The sequence below is a fragment of the Eriocheir sinensis genome, chromosome 6 (genome assembly GCF_024679095.1).
Source record: "Eriocheir sinensis breed Jianghai 21 chromosome 6, ASM2467909v1, whole genome shotgun sequence".
Lineage (NCBI taxonomy): Eukaryota > Metazoa > Arthropoda > Malacostraca > Decapoda > Varunidae > Eriocheir > Eriocheir sinensis.
This window is the reverse complement of record NC_066514.1, coordinates 12118365-12124833: the sequence shown is the minus strand read 5'-3', so window position 1 is coordinate 12124833 and position 6469 is coordinate 12118365. Positions and strand designations below refer to the sequence as shown.

Below are 6469 nucleotides of genomic sequence, written 5' to 3'. Positions count from 1 at the left end.
CTAGTGTTTGTTGCTATTGTTGATAGTGTTCTTTGCTTAGTATACTTGATATTTGTTAAATGATACATGTTATATGTTGCATAATTAGGCCCTTATTCTTAGATGCTGTCGGCTCTCACATTAAGTATTTCAAAAAGGTTGAAAAAAGTGAATCGGATTTTCATGAATTTTCATTTTCACGTTCATAAAACAGCTGCTGTGTCAAACGTTGAGATGATTCTTTATTCATATTGATTAAAAGACGAGAATAGCGGACATCACTTTATTGAAGAGGAATAGAATAATCTTTGGGATACTTTTCAACAACGAAGTCATTTAATCAATACACACACGAAAAAAAAAAACGTATTGCACTTAATGAGCGTTATCAAATGACATATAGATTAGAAAACTGACTTCTGAGAGGTTATATTCTGTTCTCTGAACCACTAGCATATTGTTCTTTTCGTTGTTGACAAGTATTCTAAAGCTAGCGATTCAGGGAACAGAATTTTACTCCTTAGGAGTCAGCTTTTATAATATATGCGTCATTTCATGACGCTAATTTAATGCAATACGTTCATTTTTGTATAAGAATTCCTAATATACAATACAAAAAAGCACATCGGTAATTATAACTAACAGATTGTTTGACTTTTTTGGTAACACGTCAGTTTCTGAAGCTTATGAAAATATTCCGTTGAAATATCATTGCAAAAACTGATCTCTTTTTATGATTTTCGTATATCATGAGCGGGTGTGGGTGTGGGGGGGGGTGATTTCATGGCTTTACATTCCTGGGAACATTGCATTCATAGCATATTTTGGTTTTAACATATAAAGCTTTAATTTAGAAGGGGAAATATTAGGCTACGTTACGAAACAGTTGTCCTCAGTGCCAATTCCATTGTTATAACATTGTATAAATAACATACAGGTGAGAGTTTAGTAGAAGTACGTATTGCCATAGTGCTTAATGGCATTGACATCTGTTCGTTGGTTATTATTTTAAAATTTAACAGAAGTACATATTGTTATAATGGTCAGTGGCAGTGAAAACTGATCTTCCACTATTATTTTCGTATTTCATAGCATAATAATAATAACAGCATTTTTGAAATCAAAATTTTTTTTCAGAAAGGGGCAGTACTAGGCTACGCTACGAAACGATACTCCTCCGATTATTTATCAGTGCCAGTTCCATCGTTTTATCATTGCATGACACTTCACACAATACGCATATTGTTTAAATGGTTGAGCCCAATGAAAACTGCTCTACGGTTATTATTATTTTTTTTAAAGTTATATATTATATACATGTAGCTTGCAAATGTATTTTAAGCTGTTGATGTAAGCTCGTCGCTGATTGGACAGCGGTTTGAGGCAGTCATTTTTGCCTCTTGATGTTCGGGTATATAAAGGCCGCGTACCCGATACACTGCAGTCGGGCGAGCAGCTGTGGGGTCCTTCTGCGGCGGCGTGGTTGACCCGCCTGGGTATCCTCGCTTTGGGCCCCCCCGCAGCAGTCAAGTCGACCGGTCGGCTGCTCGCCCGTGCACCGCTACGGGTGTCTACTGGGCGCCTGCCCTGAGAGCCCGTGCCTCCGTCGCTGCTTGCCGGGTGTTACCCGTGGCTGTGGCGGCGGCGGAGGCGTCCCTACACCCGCCGGGACTTGAATTGCCCGCCCCCCCTTACAGGGCCGTCTTTTGGCCAAAGGCCCTGTCCCCCTATTAAGGGGGTAAATCTTAAGAGGATGCACTGCAGTGGAACGCCAACACTCGTCGAGCGAGCAACTCTCCTGGCCTTTGAGCCAGCTTATAGACTGCTGAGTTGCTCGCTCGGCTCCGGCTACGGGTGCAAAATGCACCTGGCCCCGACCAGCTAGGCAGCGCCTCATGGCCTGACGCCTAGCTCCTCTGCAGGGCTCTCTACATAGCCCCTCCTGCCAACGTGCAGGTAAACATAAAACAATAACAACAACAACAACGATGCACTGCCAGTGGAACGCCAGCACTCGTCGAGCGAGCAACTCTCCCGGCCTTTGAGCCAGCTTATCCCGTGGGCTTCGGCCATGGGAAAGCCGAGAAGTGGCCGAGAAACGGCATCATTACACTGCATTTTGAGACTAAGAAAAGAGCATGGAACGTATCTCAGAGTACTCCTCTCATAACCATAAAGCCGTTAAAAATATTTAAACTCAAACTCCATTCTTTTTGGGTGGTATTTGTTACAAAATAAACAGTCTCGTGACACGTGGCATCTAGCCGAGAGTCGCTTGTTGTTTACTATAGAGAATTTGACAAGTGATTACTGTATGGATAGCTAATTCAGTCTGCCATGACCTTACAGCACCACCTATGACAAATAAGCCAACCTCAAGATCAATTACCCTTCACATTGACCCAGGGCATGCATGGTGGGTTGCTCAATGCCGCTACCGCCTGCAATTAGCTCGAATTAGGTGTTTTGAGCCGAGCCCCATACGGGGTCCACCGTTTCAGTGGACCGACTCGCGGGAGCCCAAAAATGGGTCCGCTGACGCTGCCGGGTTATAATAGACTGCTGAGTTGCTCGTTCGGGTCCGGCTACGGGTGCAAAATGCACCCGTGCCCCCCAACCAGCTAGGCAGGGCCTCATGGCTTGACGCTTAGCTCCTCTGCCGGGCTCTCAACATACCCCCTTCTGCCATCGTGCAGGTAAACATTAAAAAAAAAAAAAAATGCACTGCCATCAGTGACACGCCAGTCCTCGTCGGGCGAGCAGCTTGGCCGGCCCTTCCGCCGGTTGTAGACTGCCTGGGGCCATATTCAGAGAGCAGGTTGTAAGCCTTACAACGGTGGAAGGCCGAGGTACAACCTCCGCCGAATTCAGGAAGCATCCGGGAGGTTAAGGAGTTGTAAGGAGGATGTAAGTTACGACCTCGACGGAGTTGGTGTAACTCTTACAACCTTCTTTATATTGACATGAAATATGTCATAATTAGTGTTTCTTGACAAATAAATAAAAGTAAGAGGTAATATGGGAAATTCCTTCCATAAAAGCGAGATGGTACAGGGGTTGCGTTTGTTTACATCCTCAGTCAGACCACTGCCAGCACCCACGATGGAGATTCTTATCGCTGTTTTGCATGACCGTGCTTTAAGGAGAGAAAGGAGAATACGGGATCGCCTTGACCCTCTCTCCGTGAGTGATGCAGAGCTCATCAGTTAGTACAGACTCCCTCGACAAGAGATCACTCGGCTGATAGCGGAGCTTGAGCCCTATCTACAGAGGAGGACGAGGAGGGCACACGCCATCCCCCACCTGCACACAGGTGCTGCTGGCACTGATAATGTATGCCAGCGGCTCTTTCCAACAAGTTATTGGAAACATTACCGGTAAGTTTCTTATTAGCAATAATACCAGCGGTAAGAACCCCTGAATACGACTTCCAACTCAGTGTAGCCACTGAGTCTTGTAGTAGCAGTATCCTTATAACCCTTCATAGTTAAACTAGGCGTTTGATATCACCAAGCTTCACCTAGACTCCTAGAGGTATCTGTAATGTAATCGAACCATATCCTTAATGAAAAAAAATGAGTGTCCAGGAATTTTCGGAACATTCTCCCGCTGTAAAGACACAGCCTCTCTTTGAGTCCCCACAAGGTCGGAAATAAGGTCCCGTACTTTATTTACATTAAGAAGCTGAGGTGCCACCTTAATCTCCTCCATGAAACCTAGAATAAAAAAAATGCAAAAATTTAAGTAAACCCAAAAATTTCATCAAGTGTTGTGATGTTTATCTTGGAATGGTAGAGTGAAAGCAGAGGGTTTTTGGCAAAAATAGTGTACAAAAGAAACCTAATACATATAGCACTCTACTTCTCATGCTGCTGTAAACAACAATGTTTCTCTTATATTCATCTGTTAACCCATTACAGTTAAGCAAATGACATATAACGTCTCATTCTTTAGTCATTAAACTCTCATGCCGCTGATAGCGTCTTATTTTAAAATATTCGTTCATGAGAATGAACACTTATGTACTTCAACGGAAGGTGTGCACAGTTTAAGGCTTTAAACCAAATACAAATAAAATGCACCGTTTTTTTTCAATAACTACCATAATACGATGTTACTATATCATTCACCTTGACTCAAGGCTGCTATCAGATATTATTGGGATTCTCCGCTCCTCGCCTTCAATCACCATGACAGTAAACTCTCCCTGCGGTGTACCACTTGTGGAGGGATGGGTACCTTCTTGAGCAGGACCCAGAGCCTGGGAGGGAAGGCACTGTGTAGCACCAGCTGCATCTGAAATATAGTTAGGAAAGGGTTTTATCACAACCACATGTAAAGTTGGGGATATATGATAAGCTGCATGTGGCCTCAGTGCTTATCTCCAACACGTCAGCCCCTTGAGCCCATGGTATGCCGGAACATACTGTCCTGCTGGGACACAGGGCCAGTGTGACATCCAGGTTGCCACACTTTACCTTTCCCAGGTACACATTTATGAATCCACCAGAAAGGGAAGGATTAACATCTGGGTGAACTGTCACTGATGATTCTAGGACCAAATCTTGTTTGGAATAGGTCTGTGTCTAAAATTCGTATGCAATTGTTCATCAGGGATAATGTTTGTATGAAAAAAGTTTGTATGGAAAAGTTCGGATGCAAAAGTTAGTATGGTGTTTGTACGATATAAAGTACATATGGAAAATATTCGTAATGACGTAAGTTCGTCTGGACAAAATTTATATCCTATGTATTTTATTAGTAGCCATTTCTGTGTTCTAATATTAATTCCTGCTTTGAGACTATGTATAGGCAAAGAAACATACGGAAAATGGTTAATCAAGTCACTTACTCAAAGAACCACCCTCGCTGTCAGGAATGGGCAGACTTGCATACCCTGTGGGAGAAAGAAGGTCGAGCAGGGCCTCCTCAACTTGGGAGAACTCCTCTCTAGGGGGTCCCCCACCTGTTGGCATGAACAACTATTATATATATAGGCATTTCATTGGATATTTTGTTTTAAAAAAAATGTATGTGCAGCTAATCCACATACCTTGTCTGCCAATTCTTGGTCGATATATAATATCAGCCAATGAGCAAACAATGTTAAAGTAAGTGTACAGGCTCATTTGGTAGAGTGACCTTCTCCTCAGAGCCATGTTATAGCAAATAACAGACTGATAATGTAGAAAGTCCTGGATATACCGAAACATGTCTATTTGAATAATATAAATATATACTAAGAATATACTAAGATGGGACCAGATGGAATCTCGGGACAAGTGCTAAAAGGGTGTATAAATAAATTATTGGAACCACTTTATGACATAATAACATGCTCTATAAATACGGAAGAACTGCCCTTAGAATGGAAAGGAGCGCACATTGTACCAATTTATGGAAGTGGAGATAAAATTGAACCACTAAATTACAGAGCAGTCTCTTTGACAAGTGAAATGTGCAATATTTGTGAAAGTATAATACAAAAATAAAGGGTCGAACATTTAGAAAAGGAAAACACGATAGGCTAAATAAGGGACAGTTTGGATTTAGAAAAAGGGAATTCGTGTGTCACCAACTTTCTATGTTTCTATTCAAGAGCAATAGACGTGATGCAAGAAAGAGAAGGATGGGCTGATTGTGTATATCTCGATCTGAAAAAGCTTTTGACAAGGTTCCACACAAAAGGTTAATCTAGAAGCTATAGCAGTGGGGATGAATGGCGGGAAAGGTTATCGAGTGGATGAAGGATTACTCTATGGAAAGAGAAATGAGGAAGGTGATTAGAGAGGATAAACCAAACTGGGGGAAGGTAGAGAGTGGAGTTCCTCAAGGCTCAGTCGTGGCACCAATAATATTCATGTTATATATAAATGATAGAGATGGGTATAAAAAGTTATATGGGCCTTTTTTGCGGACGATGCAAAGTTAGTAAGAAAAGTGAGGACGCAGGAAGACTGTGGAGAGCTGCAAAAAGACCTGGACAGAGTGTACAGATGGAGCCAGTTATGGGAGATGGAATTTCATGCAAACAAGTTCCATGTTATGGAAATGGGAAAAAAAAGACCAAGGAAAACATACAGGAAAGAAGAAGAAGACGGGAGAGAGGAGAGCTGATCACCCTGTACAAATTGATTCATAATTTTGATGAGGTGGATATAACTCTTCTTAGCTGCGAAAACGCAGGGGCTGAGATGACATGGAAAGAAACTTAATAAAGGAACCTGTTTGAGTAACTCACATGGATGGCGCAACTGGTTAGAGCGCTGCGCTGCCAGGCTTCACGGTCTGACAGGGCGGCGGTTCGAGCTTGCTCAGGCCGGAGTCTTTCCGTTGACTAGGAGTGGTACCTGTCCTCTCTTGAGGAAGGGAGATGGGGTGTGTGGTGTGTGAGGTCCTGGCAGTACCCATAGTTCAAAGATACAGAGGACTTGCTCACGTCGAAAGGGTACCTCCTGGTGATTACGATTCCAAACCTTAAACCTTAAGC

At 42.9% G+C, this 6469-nt stretch overlaps 1 long non-coding RNA gene across 1 annotated transcript in view; it reads right to left on the bottom strand.

Moving 5' to 3' along the window:
• Positions 1-4114: 4114 nt before the first annotated feature.
• Positions 4115-6469, bottom strand: part of LOC126989587 (uncharacterized) — a 75124-nt gene continuing 72769 nt past the window's right edge. Inside the window, exons 2-3 of the long non-coding RNA XR_007743489.1 lie at positions 4832-4945; positions 4115-4275 (exon numbers count right to left, since the gene is read on the bottom strand). This is a non-coding gene — a long non-coding RNA (uncharacterized LOC126989587). The remainder of the gene's footprint in view (positions 4276-4831; positions 4946-6469) is intronic.